General features: G+C 40.5%; 1 protein-coding gene across 3 annotated transcripts in view; it reads right to left on the bottom strand.

The window, feature by feature from the left end:
* LOC144829492 (A-kinase anchor protein 17B-like) overlaps positions 1-15,833 on the bottom strand; it is an 810,983-nt gene that overhangs the window by 206,683 nt on the left and 588,467 nt on the right. The window lies entirely within an intron of this gene.

The following is a 15,833-nucleotide window of genomic DNA, read 5'->3' as shown; positions in this document are numbered from 1 at the left end:
ATCATGGTACCAACAACGCCCATACACCCAACAAACACCCGCCGCACCTCCCTCGGCCATGGACATGGGAGCTGACTGGTTTCCCTCAGTCATATCATTATAACATCTCCATGAATCGAACCACTCCAATATAAAACAAGCAGCAGCCGCGGCAGAAGTGTCATGTGACACGGCATGGACTGGGAGGGGAGGCGTGCAGTCCTCGGGAGCGAGCAGCAGCCAGCTGGCAGCCTGTGCGCCCCTGCTCAAGGAATGTGAGGTATGCAGCTGGCACCCGGCCGCGCTGCTGCAAGCTCCCGAGCTCCCAAGGCCAGGGGAGAGAGAAGGCGGGGCATGCACCCGCCTTTGGCTAATTCTGTGTTGTCTTTCTTAGGAAGACGCACACAAAGGCCAATAGCCTGTGATAAAAAAAAAGCACCCACACGTGTGGTGCGAGTTGAAAGTCCTTACTAGAATCCTCGTAGAGCAGCGCATGAGACCTAAAAACTACTGAATGGATTCAAACCAAATCACAAACGCATGCTTTTTGGGTAAAGAGCTAGCTTTCTGCCAAATTTGGTGTAATTTCATTCAGCCGTTTTGGCTCTAGATGAGTTTATTTTTTTTATAGGAAACTGCTTGGCGAAAGTGCATTCTGGGATCACCCCAAAACGTTACCTGTAGGAGCTGATGTGGATGAGACTTTTTTGGGTGGAAACTTGTGGTAAACGGCGCCAAACCCCAAAAAATCATTTTCCCATGGAAAGGTGGTCCAAACTAAAACTAGCCATAATAAATCTGATCTGGCCTATTTATATTTCCTATCACAGTGTTGTGGAATGCAATATTTTTGTACTCAATAATCTGGAATACAACCCTGAGAAGGGAGGCAATCCGGAGAGAGACATTTAGTATAAAGTGCAGGGGGCCAACCAAACAACAAGTTAAAGAAACAAGTTAAAATAAAAAGAGAAGATGAAACAAAGGTTTAAGTGTTCGGCCCAAAAAATAAATAGTTTCTTTGGTAACAAATGCAAAATTGTTATATTGAAAGTCAACTAAAACTACAATCGGAAAGATATAAGAAGTAACTATCTGTTCTGTCATAATACTGCAACTTTGACCTGGACTTGGAGCCATGCTTTTCTAATTTCACTTTCACCTGGTGGTCACGTGATGTATTAGAAATAGCTACAGAAATGGTAAGATAATGTTCTAGACCAACCGTTTAACCTGACAATCTGCCACAATTGATTAAGCCCATTCAAAATTGAGCCTACAAATAAGCAATAGATCACCCTGAATTTACACTTTGGACACTACATATTGAGAAGCAGAACATGGATTCAATATTTCAGGTGCCTATTATTACCTAAATGGGGCAATCTGACAAGTCAGGGATGGTCACTTTCAACCACAATTCTAGACCTCACTACCCACCACATAGACAGCACATTGCTACTACAGAAAACCCACTCAACCATCTACTTTCATGAAGGTGGCCACAAATAACTCTCCTAGCAACCATGGAAGCAGTATTCACACTTCCCTAATTGACAAGCTCTATAATTGCCACATTAGCAACTGTAATGCTTCTAACTAGATAGAGCCAGAGAATCATTTTATGCCTGCTGGCAAAGTGATGACCCCAAAATTCTGTGCCCCCACCACCACCCTCAATACCTTTGTGGCCATGCTTAAAAATGCAAGAAGAACTGCCATTAAAAATGTTATTTAAACATACACATATCCATATACCAGTCACTGAATGTCTTGGTACTCTCATTGAGTTGTGTTTGGATGACAGATTGACGCCTCACATCACAAGCCTCTTTCCAGCAAATTACTTAATTATCTAGCTCAGAGGTACCGGAGTATCTATTATCATTTAGAGGCCACTGTTTCCTGAAAAGTAAAAAAAGGGTTTGATAGACTTGGTTATTCTCTAGTAGAACAGTTACCTACGCCCATATGGCTAGACTGGCACTAGCCACAGAAGAACAGAAAAAGTATTGCAAAGTGAACCAAGACAATTCACAGATTTCAGATGAGAAATGTTAGGGTTTTCAGAAATGTTACTGGATAGGAGTTGTTCTCCAGATGCTTCAGAGATAACTGTCAGAAGTTAGAAGACATGCTATTCTTTTGATACAAAAATTACATGAAGTTTTTAGTGAAGCATCCATCGCTGAAGTAGCCTCTTGGCACTGACAAACACAACAAAGGCATGGGTGACAGGCTACCTCTTAAGGTGGCAGGAAGCAATGATTATACTGAGGATTGGCTTCTTATATAGATTTGTAAGGTACCAAACTCACCCTAGAAAGGGGAATCAAGGCACACCTAGAACTCTACAGAGAGAGGCCAAAAACAGAAAGGAACTGCTGCGGCGGCTGTTAGAACAGTCAGGTCTTCAGTTTCTTTTTGAAAATAAGTACATTGCTGGTAAGATGGCTAGTTCAGGGAGGAGGTTCCGATTCTAAGCCACCAGGTAAAAAAAGGAATGTCCTCGAATTCATATGTGGTGGAACAACTGCCATATGAAGCGTAATGAAGCGGATAACTCTACCCGGGTTATATATGGTGACCTGCTATACAGATCCCAAGGGCCAGGGCCAAAATGTGCTTTATGTTTTTGACATAGGAACCTAAAAGTGGCATACTTGTGAATGGTCAGTTAATATAGGGCCTTGAGGTGGGGAGTCAACCAGGTGCGAGCAGAGACGTTTAAAACTAGGCGGGTAATAGTGTTCCGTACAATCTGCAATTTCTTTATGAGGGGCTAAAAATTGTCTGTATAGAGTGTTGCTATAAAAAAGGTGGTTTGTAATTAGGGCTTTGTTAACAATCGTGTGGGTGTTGATGGTACACCACTTGAATATTTTGGGACGCATTCTGGCTAAGTTAGTAGATAGAGGCAGTTAACCTAGCTCTTTGGGCCATCATCTCTTGCACCAAACCAAGGTCAACTTGTCAAAGAGGATCACATCTGTCTTATCTTCAATGAGCTTAAGATAGTTTTCTTTCATAAAGCTTTCTACTTTGAACATACAGACAGTAAACATGACCCTAGCTTCTAAGATGTTCTCAATGATGGAAACAATGAACGGGCATTGTCAGCACAAGAGACAATTTTGAACCCAAAAGATTTGATATTTCCAGTCAGAGGGCTCATTTAGACATTATAAAGGTGGGACTACTTGAGGAACCCCGAGGAACCTCACAAATGTTGCTGGTTGTCCCAGAAAAATATTGAGGTAGACAGACAGTTGGGATCTGTTTGATAGGAAGAATTTGAACTAATTCACAGCAGATGCCAAAATTATGTAGGTGACTGAGCAGAATAACATGGGCGACTGTATTAAACGCAGGCATGAGGTCAAGGTGGCAGATGCACCCTGTTCAAGAAAAAAACAATACAGGGTTTGGCTCATGAAGGCGGCAAATGTCACCTCGGGCCACCAAAGTGCCATCTGGGTGCTGTGGGCTGCTTTAAACCCCATTTGGGAAATGTCAACAAGAGGATTTGCTTCAAGGTATTGAGTGCATTTGAGCTTTTTAATACATTGGCTAGGTAAGACATAAGGGTATGGGTCTATAGTTGCTAAGGGACGAAGGGTGAGCAGTGAGTTTTTTGAGAACACGAAGAACATTTGCATATTGCCAAATTTCAAACATGGGGGCAGAGCTAAAGGATCAGCTAGCGTAGAAGAAAGGAGGTGAAATAAGTCAGAGAAAAGAAAATGGATGGCAGTAAGAGGTGAGTCAAGTAATGGAGCGTATCCACTAGGGATTGAGGGTTGAAATTGGTTTAGATACTATTGACTTTGCTCTGGAAAAAAGCCTGAGAGCTGAGAAAGAGAGCTTGGGATGCAGGAATAAACAGAGGGCAGGTATTAGGCTGCAAACATTCTCTAATAATAGAGAAGATTTCTCTGGACTCATAATTGTTAGAATGGATGCGGTTGATCGAAAACAAATTACTGGGTATAGCAAATCTGCCGCAGAGATATCTTCAGGACTTATTTGTAGGTGTCATTGTTGGAAGGATTATGAGAGTGTCACCATGCACGTTCTAGACACTGGCAATTGTATTTAAAGTCTCTGAGTACCTGCGTGTACCATTTAGTAGAATGGGATCTGTGTGCAGCCGAGGGGGCTCCAAAAGGGGTGATATAATCTAAGGCTTTAGTGATTCTGCTATTGAAATCTTCAATATTGGTATTAATGTCAGAGACGAGAAGGGGTTAATTGAGAGCTTCCTCTAAATTAGCCCTGGTGATATTGTTTCATGGACTGGATTTAGCGTTGGCTGAGAAGGGGAAGAGAAGGAGAAACAGAGGAAAATGAGCCAGGGGTGGATGAGGCAATGGTCGGACCAAGTAATTGGAAGAGAAGCATATATCTTTAGATTACTAATGTAGGTAAAAATTGCGTTAAATATGTGACCCTCTTCATGGGTGAGACAGTTAACTCTTATGGGTATTCTGATCACCAACAGGTCATCTACTAAGACTTTGAATGCAGAGTTGATGATATTGTCAAGGTGGAAGTTAAATTCGCAAAGGAGAAGAACGCTATCATGTTTAAGTAGGTAAGAAGTGATAAGATCAAGGAGCTCAGAGCTGAAATGTTCTTTGGGCCTAGGGTGTGTGTGGGGGGTGTCTATAAACAAGAGCACCATTCATTAACAGATGGACACTGAGTGAGAGGCTGAATATTATGTATTCTAGCCTACCAGAGCTTCTGGCTACCAGAATAGTGCTTGGCCTTAATGACTAGGGGCTAGATTAATCAAGTGATTGCACTGCCCTTATGTCACGCAGGGTGTCACTAGGGCAATGCAATCCCTAAGTCAGATGTAGGAAGCAACGTAAGGCCACCCTGTGTGGCCCAGCGTTGCTTAGAAAATCTGGAGTAACGCAAGGCAGCGCAACACTGGGAATATTGATTACAAACCTATTGTTTTCCTATACTTATAATGGTAAATACAAAAATATCGAAAAAAACATCGTTTCACACTAATATTAAAAGAAATACATAAATATCGCTTTGTCATATATGTAGTTTAAAATGGTAAGTCTTAAATATTTTAATATATAACATTAATAAAATATAAATTAAATACATTTAATGCTATATATAAATATATACTCTTATAAACATAGACAAAAATATATATTTGTGTGCATGTTTATATATACATATATATCACAACTATTAAACAATATATTTTACATTATATGATTTATTTTTTACTTTACTACTATAAAAGCATATATATATATATATATATATATGACTATGTATATAGTTATATGTATATAAATGTATAAAACATAATGCATATTGACAAATCAAATGCAAAACATTAAATATATTACCAAATTAATTAAATATAAATAACAAAATAATTTTACTAACAATATTTAAAATAATTATTATATATACATATATATGTAAATGTCATTTGTCATATAAAATGAAACAAATAAATAATAATAATAGGTATGTTCAAACAATATAAAAAAAGTACTCAAGTCTGGAATAATAGATATACTATTCCCACTGCAGTCTGTGAAACAGTAGGGAAACCATTGGACTTTGGAGGGGTAAGATTGACTATTTTCACTCCAGTGTATGCAACAGTAGGTAAAGCATTAGACTTCAGAGGGATTACATTTACTATTCCCACTCCAGTCAGTGCAACAGTAGGTAAAGTGTTGGACTTTAGAAGGGTCATATTTACTATTCTCACTATTGTCTGTGCAACAGTAGGGAAAGTGTTGGACTTCAGCGGGGGTTCAGTCTCCATATCAGCAGGGTAAGCATTGGATTCTGTTCGGGTAAAATTTACTATTCCTACTCCAGTCTGTGCAACAGTAAGGAAAGCGTTGGACTTCAGTGGGGTAAAATGTACTATTCCCACTCCAGTCTATGCAACAGTAGGGAAAGCATTGGACTTAGGAGGGGTAAGATTGACTATTTTCACTCCAGTGTATGCAACAGTAGGTAAAGCATTAGACTTCAGAGGGATGGCATTGATTATTCCCACTACAGTCAGTGCAACAGTAGGGAAAGTGTTGGACTTTAGAAGGGTCACATTTACTATTCTCACTATTGTCTGTGCAACAGTAGGGAAAGTGTTGGACTTCAGAGGGGATGCCGTCTCCATAACGACAGGGTAAGCATTGGACTCAGTTTGGGTAAAATTTACTATTCCTACTCCAGTCTGTGCAACAGTAAGGAAAGCGTTGGACTTCAGTGGGGTAAATGTACTATTCCCACTCCAGTCTATGCAACAGTAGGGAAAGCGTTAGACTTAGGAGGGGTAACATTTACTATTCCCACTTCAGTCTGGGCAACAGTAGGGAAAGCGTTGGACTGCAGAGGGTTAACATTTACTATTTCCACCTAAGTCTGTGCAACAGTAGAAAAAGTGGTGGACTTCAGAGGGGTTAAATTTACTATTTCCACTCCAGTCTATGCAACAGTAGGCAAAGTGTTGCACTTCTAAGGGGTAATCATTATTCTCACTCCAGTCTGTGCAACAGTAGGGAAAGCATTGGATTTCAGAGGGGTTAAATTTACTATTCCCACTCCAGTCTATGCAACAGTAGGGAACGTGTTGGACTTCTGAGGGGTCAAATTTACTATTCTCACTACTGTCTGTGCAACAGTAGTGAAAGTGTAGGTCTTTGGAGGGTGTTATTTGTACCATTCCAGCTTCAGTCTCTATTCCAGCAGGGAAAGCGTTGGACTCTGTTGGAGTAACATTTACTATTCCTACTCCAGTCTGTGCAACTGTATGGAAAAACCTTCACTTCAAACACATAACATATATAAAACATAACCCTATTCATTTATAGTAAATATAAAGCTCTTAATATGAAAATATGATTTAACACCCAAAAAATATACATATAAAAAACAATTAAATAATTAACATGATTGTTAGACAATTTAATGATTAATAATCAATAAACAAAATTTAATTTATTTATTATTTAATTAACTTACCAAACTACACCCTCACAAACCTAGCAGCCCACACTTACAATATAACTAAAATAAATGTAACACGATTAACATAATTAATAATCAATTAAACATTAATTAATCGTTTAATAATTCATTCATAATTAACTTCTCACCCAATATGTCTACAAACCCAGCATCGCGCACCTAATATGTAACTTAAAAATACAATTATTACACAATTTATATCATTAATATTTAGTTAAATTAAATATTAATTGTTACTTAATTACCTTCCCACACTATACCCCTACAAACCCAACAGCCCGCACCTAATATATAACTTAAATAACATAATTAGTAATCAATTAAATAATTATTAACAAAATAGTAATTAATTATTCCTTAACTATCTTCTCACCCTACACTCCTACAAACCCAGCAACCCACTACAACAATCTAAATTACCATTAGCAATTAAATACAAAAATTATAAATCACTTTAAAATTACAAACTATATTTAAAAACATTATTAACAATTATACAAACTATAATAACACAAAACTATTATATTAACTATCACATATAAAGATAATTAAAAAGCAATATTTTTACAAATATATAATTGAAAATAAATAACAACGATATTCTTGGAGATATTACTTGCCAGAAAAAAAAATTATATTTCCGCCTCACAATATTTTTGTATTCCAATATATTTTTGGGATATTTTGTTCAAACACTGTACATAGTTACATAGTGGTGGAGTTATCTGGTACTGAAAACTTAAGCCGGTAGCCACATATTGAAAGCCTACCCTGAAATAAAAAAGCGACAAAGACTCCCATCTACCCAGTGGATATTGCAGCGTGATAACAACCAGTGCAAGACGACATAACAACAGTGTTCACTCCAGTGGGCGGTGACGGGAACCTGCGTCAATACACTCTGTTGTCTCAACTCTGTGGCCTCAACTCTAAAGCTACCTTTGTATGATGCCCGGTGGAGCTACCTCGCGAACCATAGGGGAGATTAACTTTGGACTCCCTCCTTTGACTATCACCTACCTAGCCGGACTTCGGGCAAACGCTCCTGCGTCTCTCCTGACCTTATCTTCCCCCTCTCTCCTCCCCTAACCCTCTCCGCTCCTACTCTTTCCAGCTTCTGTCCTCTGCCATCACCTGCCCCTGCCCCTTGTCCCCACCCTGTTTCTCAATGAACATCTTCCCTCGACACTTGAGACCGAACTATTTTGTCTGATGCCCGATGGAGCTTCCTGGTTTAGCTATAGGGGAGATTGGCCATGGATTCCCTCCTTGATCGTCACCTACCCAGTCGGTCTTTAGACAGACTTCCTTTCGTCTCTATGGTTGTCTCTTCCCTTATCCTCACTTTCTCACCTCCCCTACCCCCACTACTTTTCTCTCTCCTCATGTATTGCTGATTGTCTGATGTAATGTGTAATTGTCGATCTTTTTCTGTTATATTGTTGAACCACATTGTTGCACTTCCCTTCGTTTCTCCTGTCGTCTCCTCCCTCATCCTCCCTCTAGTTAAGTCTCTCCTTCTCTCCTCTCTCAATGTATTGAGACTGAACTATTTTGTCTGATGCCCGATGGAGCTACCTGGTTTAGCTATAGGGGAGATGGGCCGTGGATTCCCTCCTTGGTCGTCACCTACCCAGTCGGTCTTTAGACAGACTTCTTTTCGTCTCTCCTTATTGTCTCTTCCCTTATCCTCACTTTCTCACCTCCTCTACCCCCACTACTTTTCTCTCTCCTTTCTCTCCCCTCCTAATTGAATTGCCTATTTTTTGATGTATTGTGTAATTTGTTGAACTTGTTCTGTTACATTGTTGATTCTCATGTAAAGCGCTCTGATACCTTTGGGTCTAGCCAGCGCTATATAAAACTCTTTAAATAAAATTATTTTAATTATATTATGAAAAGTTGTAAAAATATTGCTCCATTAATCAATGAGAAATCTTCCATTTTTTACAATAGAGAGGAAAGAATAAAACATGAATTAGTAACTACTTGAAACACAAATATTCATCTGTAATTTATTTGTTCTTTACAGATGAAAGAGCAAAGCAAATAAATTAAGAAAGTTTTGAAGGATGACAGGAAGTGAAGTGGGAGGAGATTGAAATTCATGCATAGCATAATTTGAAAGAAACTGCCATGTAAAAATCATAGACTGTATTTTGATTGGTCATAGTTACAACATTCAGCTGTAATCTTTTTCAATTCGAGAAGTGCAATACATTTCCTGTGTTTCTCAATTATAATGTGTTTTTTAAAACAAAAATTCTCTTTGATTATTTTAAGATGGATAACAAAAACCTTTACATTTCCTGCTCCTAGGTTATTTCCATATTTTAAGAGGAAAAAATTCAGGCACCTATGGTCCAAATGCCCTCCTCATTTCTTTGACTAAAAGAGTTTCCAAGATTAGGGATGGCTTCTTGTTCCCTTTTTAAAAATGGTTTCCTTCAATTGCATTATTCATGAATCTTAAAGAGGTGGTATAAGACTCCTTATTTAAATTTTTTTTGTTAAAGTCCTACCCCAATATTTTGGACAAATCACGTTGTTATACACAATGGGGAAATTATTTGTAAGATATTTATTGGAATACATTCAAGAGAAATGTTGCTGCAATTTATAATGTACCTGCAGTAAATGTATTTGCAAATAAGTATGATATGTTATAGAGTTGATCATTTTAGAGCACAGGATTCACCTGGAAATGTTTCTTAGTGCTGGACCATCAACGTTTTATCAAAGGTATGATTATAGATGAAAAAGAAAGGTTTTTGTAGATTTTGTAAATGTAAGATGGTGAGGCAGTTTGTGAAGATGTCTTGGGAGTGAATACCAATTTTTTAATGTAACTCCAGAGAAATCCCTGTCTTCCTATCTCAGGTTTCGAGTTTTAGGTAAGTGAAGGAAGAATTGCTGATTAGACCTGAGATTTTGCTGTGTGGCATAGCTGAAATTATTTTGCCAAAAATAATTCTATTTTTAGAATAAACGTTACACATAATGCACAAGGCCTAAACATCACATGAGAAAGTACTGAAAGCCAATGTGGACACCTGATGGTTGTTATTATTGAATCAGGGCTTTTTTAATCCACATATATGACGGACTGCAGTGTTTCAAAATACCTGAAGATGGCTAGCTATTTTAAGAAGCGCCGAAGAGAAGGACATTGCCATAATCAATTCTAGATCGTAGGAGGATGGTAACAATAGGTAGTCTAATTGTGGGATTCAGAACAGGCACATTTGATGGAATATCCTGAGGAGGAAGAAGCATAATTTTGCTGACTGTGTAACAGATGAAGCTGTAACTAGATTTTACTGGGAGGGAGATGCCACTTTAGAGCTAGGCCAGTGGAGGTCTTTCATATTGCTAGTGATAAATATAAGCAGATTTTCTGTCTAGCTTGAGTTTAACTTTAAGTGGTTAGAGGACACTCCAAAAATAAGATGAGTGTCATCCGTGTACATGAAGAACTCAGTACATTTTTTTAAAAAGGAGGAAGAGAGATTTTGTGTGTTCTATTGGTTAGAAAGTATTTAAGCCATGCTGGTGCCATGCCTTCTATACCAATATCTACCAATCTACAGGTTAGAATATCTACAGGCATAGTATCAAACACAGCTGAGAGATCTAAGAACACCAAGGTCCATGGACTTCTAGCATCCATCCATCATCTGAGGTCTTCTCATGCTGACACAACTAACAGTACCGTACAACAGCTTGGAAGACATCCATCTTGGTGGTTAAGTAGGAGTAGATGCAACTCCGCCTGCTCTTGTATTTGAAGAAACTCAATCTTCTCAACCAATTTAGATAGGAAAATCAAAAGTGAAATAGGATTAAAGTTTCCAGTTTCTGAAGGGTCTACAGTACATGAACTATTGTTTCCTTCCGGCCTGAGGGAACTATGCCAGTATTGAGGGAATCTTCAAAGATATCTCTTACTTCAGTGACCAAATAAGGCATAAGTTGTTTAAAATATTTGGCAGGGCTGGGTCCAATGACATGTCTGATGGGCCGCTGAGTGTAATTGATGTGATGAAGTCCACTTCTGAAATAGGAATAAGCCTGTCTAATTTCTGTATCATTTTCTTTCTTGAGGGTGATAGACCTGACAGCCTAGGGGTATCTTACCCCAAACGTTTTGCCTGCTTTCCTCCTGTATCCGGCTCGCACTCCATCGTGGTCAGCCTGAAATGTTGACTTTTGCCCCAGTCCACCATAACCAGATAACCCCACAGGCCAGCGGTCTTCGAACATTGTAATGCCACCTCCCCATGGAAAAAAAATCATCTGAGCACCCCTCAGAATTTTTCACATTTATTCTAATAAATAGGCAATGTTTAAATGTGTCTAGACTTATTTAAACATTACTGTTGAATTATGTAACAGTTTAAAAATGCAATCAAATATATGATTGCCAAACATACTATTCTGGTCATGGAAGCCTTACTAACGTGTAAAAGTATCTACAGTGTGATTATTAGAAATGGGGGTGGGGGTTTTGAAGAATATTTGGAGTTGCTTCCTTTTTGACGCATACTCCCAGCTAGGATATAATGCCAAAAGATGTTAGTGATGAACCATTACAGAGGGGCTTACTGCTGCTCATTTTATTCTGCTTAAAACAAAGCACTGTTATCAGCACAATGCTTCATTTGACTAGAGCCTGGTGCCCCCCTGGGATCACTTGAGCCCCCCTACAGACACACCGGCCCGCCCCCAGTTTGAAAACCATGCCATATGCACTTATTACTTCTAAGCGCTATATTTACTTTAAATCTTTAAAAAACATCATATCTTGACTTCTACTTATTGGATTGTTGTTTTGATCTTGTTTTATTTATGAAATCAGAACCTATTTTCCTAAACTGGTGTGGAATCTTTTAGTGGTGTTTTCACTGTGTTACGGTTTGAAGTGTTGCACGAATACTTTACATATTGCCTCTTAAGTTAAGCCTGCCTTTTCTGTGCCAAGCTACCAGAGGGTGAGTACAGGTTAATTTATGGTGTGAATCTGACTTACCTTGACTAGGATTGTGGTTCGTGTTTGGATAGGGTGTATACCTCTGTCAACAAGAACCCTGATTCCCAAGGATGTATGACGTTACAACGCAGGCTATTACAACGCCTGCCTTTACAACGCGGTTTTTACATCGCAATCCATTACAACGCATAGTGCTTTTGGGTGTTGGATAGTGAATAGTTTAATTTACTATTCCAACTCCAGGCCCCGTGGACACTATGGAAGGTGTTGGATAGTAAATTAAACTTATTCCCTATCCTAGAGCGCCCCCAGCGCAATGCGTTGTAATGGTTTGCGTTGTAATGACCGCGTTGTAATGGTAGTGCGTTGTAAAAGTTTCGTTGTAAAGGTTGTTTATCGATTCCCAACAGTGTTTGCGTACTGTTTTGTGTAAGCCTATTTAAGCAGTTAGGATGGAAAGTACAAAGGTAAATTACACTTGTGTAAGTAATTTACACGTATTTACACTTTTGAGTATTTTTACTAAATTTGGCTATTCACAAAATCAGAGTGGAAAGTTTCTCAAAAATGTAAACATACATATCCACCAAATTTACTAGCATAAGTTACTACTGCAAAAAAAGAAACAGCAGTAAGTTCAGCACTACACGCAGTAAACCACTGATACTGCAACACCCTCCCATAGAAAAGAATTGAGGTATGGAGTTAAAATAAAAAAACACCATTGGAAATATTGTTGAATTAAATACATTATTTAAAATATAAATAAATCCAATGTAATGTTAACAGAAATCTAAAAATAGTACATATGTATTATTAAATTATTAAATATCATAGCCTTTTTGCATTTAAAAATTGGTGTAACATTATTGTTTTATTAAACATAGTCATTACTTTTCATTACCTCTAGTAATCACTTTTAATAGTTATTAATGCATGACAACGGAAAATTGCTCTGGGTGGGAATTAATGTTTTTAATTTGAACTTCCGAAAATATTTTCTATTTAATTTAATATATTTAAATGAAAGATTGAATTAAAAATGTCTTATGTTCCATGTTAAATATTCTCAATCACACTAGAAGACAACAACCATAGCTGATCTGAAGGGTTTTTATAAATGTGGCAACTGTATATTTTGAACAAAGAAACGTTTTTGAATGCAACAAATAACAGTAAATTTGAAATCATTGACTTACTAAATGTATGTGACCACTTGTGCCTGTTCACAAATATCTGTTGGATGCACCAAGAGAACAATAACAAATGAAGGAACATTTGTGAGCCTTTAAAAAAATGAGTTAATTGATATTCAATGTTGATATATATTCGTGCCACGGATTGTAAGAACGGCGCTGCTAATATTACATTTCTAGCTAACTAGAATGAAGAAAATGAGGAAATAGGGAACGACACCTCAAGTAAAAGAAAAACTTCTGAATATGTACATTGAAATCCACAACTTTTGGTTTCAACCTTGATGATGAACTTAATACTTTTCTAAAAGTTACCAATGTATTACATTTAGACTGATTATTATATTTTTTGGTTGTCTGCATTATCACTTTTGGTTTTTACATTTTATATCTCATTATACAATGAATTGTGATCATTATATTTCATGATTTTTTATTTAACAAAGAATAAGAAATATAATCTTAATTGAGACATGAAAGGGGGTGTGGCCAAGCAGTATGGCCGACAGGACGTGAGCCTTCTCAGCTCCCCGTCCGTCTGCCTACGAATCCTGAATTTCTCATGGAGGCCCCACTGAAAAGCGGATTAGCGGAGCGGGAAACGATGTCTGACCCCCGCTGGGTCTGGGTGCTAGAAACGGAGCAGGCTGCAGCTGGTGATCGCGTACGAGGAGAGGGAGTGCAGGGCCGATCTGGCCTGTTCTGGATGCTTTGCTGTGGCCGAGACCCGGGCATAGGGGGCCTGGCCTTAAAGACAAAGAGGGCGAGTAGAAGAAGAACTCCCCTCTGCCTAATTTGCGCTGGTTACGGTGGCGGCTGACTGCCTGACTTGGACGGCACCAAAGCGGTGAGAAGGGACAGGGAGAGCCCTGCCCTCTGTGTCTCCTGTTGGCGGGGTGGTCCTGTGGGGATCCGATGTGCAGCTGCTGGAGCTCCCAGGACCTGCTCCTTGTCTCGTCGGTGCCCAGGAGTGGATAGTGACTGCGCAGCTGTCTGCCTGGTGCGGGTGAGTGGCCTGGGGCGGGTGGGGCTTGCGCGACTGGGGCCTCGCAGGCGGAGCGGTCCACGTTGGGCCTGGTTGTGCGGTGCGGGTCGCACTCGCGTCCGGCGCTCTGCACCCCCCTCCTTGGGTCGTGGACGCAGCATTTTGAGGTGCAGTGGGGATGGAGAGTCCATTGGCAGCGCCCACTGGCCTTCTGGCTCTTAATAATTGGAACTGGGGCACCGGGGGTACCTTTAGAAGGAATGGCCACATGAGCTGGCCTGCTGAGACTGCTGGAAAGCCCTTGCTGAGCGTACAGGGCTGTTGGTAATTGCAGCTGGGCCTCCTCTGAGCTGTGTGGAGGTGCTGGGCATGCTCGGGAGTGGCCCATACTGATGGATTGGTGGATGTCGCCTGGATATGCGCACACCGGTGGCCCTGCTGAACTTTCTTGTTGACTGAGCAGACTCGCCTGGGTGGACTGGAGTTGATACTTGCCTGTGGCCTTGGGATAGGGAAGCGGCAGGCACTGTATGGCTGAGTTATAGACATTGCGGGTGAAGTGTGAGCCCCTGGGTGACGCGTCGCCTGGCATATCAGCCACCCAGTGTGTCCTTGCCCAGAGTCTTCCGCTGCATAATTAGCACCTTGGTGAAGGTGGCAGGAATACATGGCGGGGGGCACGATGGGCAAGGACAAGCCCCAGAAGACAGTGGGCCCCAACACAATTACATAGTACACCACTCCTAGGCACCCCCCCCCAGCACCTGACCAGACACAGCGGAGGGGCAGACCAGGACTCGGGGGAGGGGGGAGAGCCCGGAGCCCACAAGTGCAGAACTCATGGCAGCCGTACAGGGCTACAGAAAATCACTGGAGGACAGAATTGACACTGTCTCAGTGGATGTGAACCTACTAAGCGCAGACCTCCGTAAGGTAGTAGATATAGTCACGAGTGCGGAGGGGGATATAGCTGACCTGAAAGGTGGAGTGGTCACTCTCAAGCAGCAGGTGGCGCAGATGACTATGGTTATGAGGGCCCTGGAGAGTCGCTTTGAGGATGAGGAGGGGAGGGCGAGACACAGCAACATTCGGGTGCTTGGCATTCCGGAAAGAGCAGTACTGGGGCACCCGAGCAATTCCTGGAACGTTGGGATCCGTATTTACATGTATCCTGAGGGACTGTCAGAGGTGTTCTTGTTTGAAAGGGCGCATAGGGCTCTTGTCCCTCCCCCCACCCCAGGGGCGCAGCCTGAGCTATTATAGCCAAAATACTAAACTACAGAGATAGAGACTGCATCTTGAAGGCGGTTAGGGAGCATAAAGAGCTTAAATAAAAACAGCAACAAAGTGTCCATTTATACCAAGCAAGTCCAAGACCTTCGTAAATCCTTCTTGGGAGTGAAGAGTAAGCTGCGGGACTTAAAGTTGCAATATATGCTATTGTACCCTGTCAAACTGAAGGTGTTCTCAGGGGGCAAAGCGAAATTCTTTGACTCCCCAGAGGATGTCTGGGAATGGCTGGAGATATGCGGCGATGGTCTGCCACCTGGGGAAGCACGGGCCAGAAGAGACGTTGGGTAACTCGGCCGGACGGAGATCGCCGGAGCCAACAGAGTTCAGTGAGGCCCCAAACTGCATTGGAGACATCGCAGGGAAG

Source organism: Lissotriton helveticus, chromosome 4_1 (assembly GCF_964261635.1).
Source record: "Lissotriton helveticus chromosome 4_1, aLisHel1.1, whole genome shotgun sequence".
In the NCBI taxonomy this organism is placed as follows: domain Eukaryota; kingdom Metazoa; phylum Chordata; class Amphibia; order Caudata; family Salamandridae; genus Lissotriton; species Lissotriton helveticus.
The sequence above is the reverse complement of the archived record's forward strand: the minus strand, read 5'-3'. Positions and strand labels throughout refer to the sequence as shown.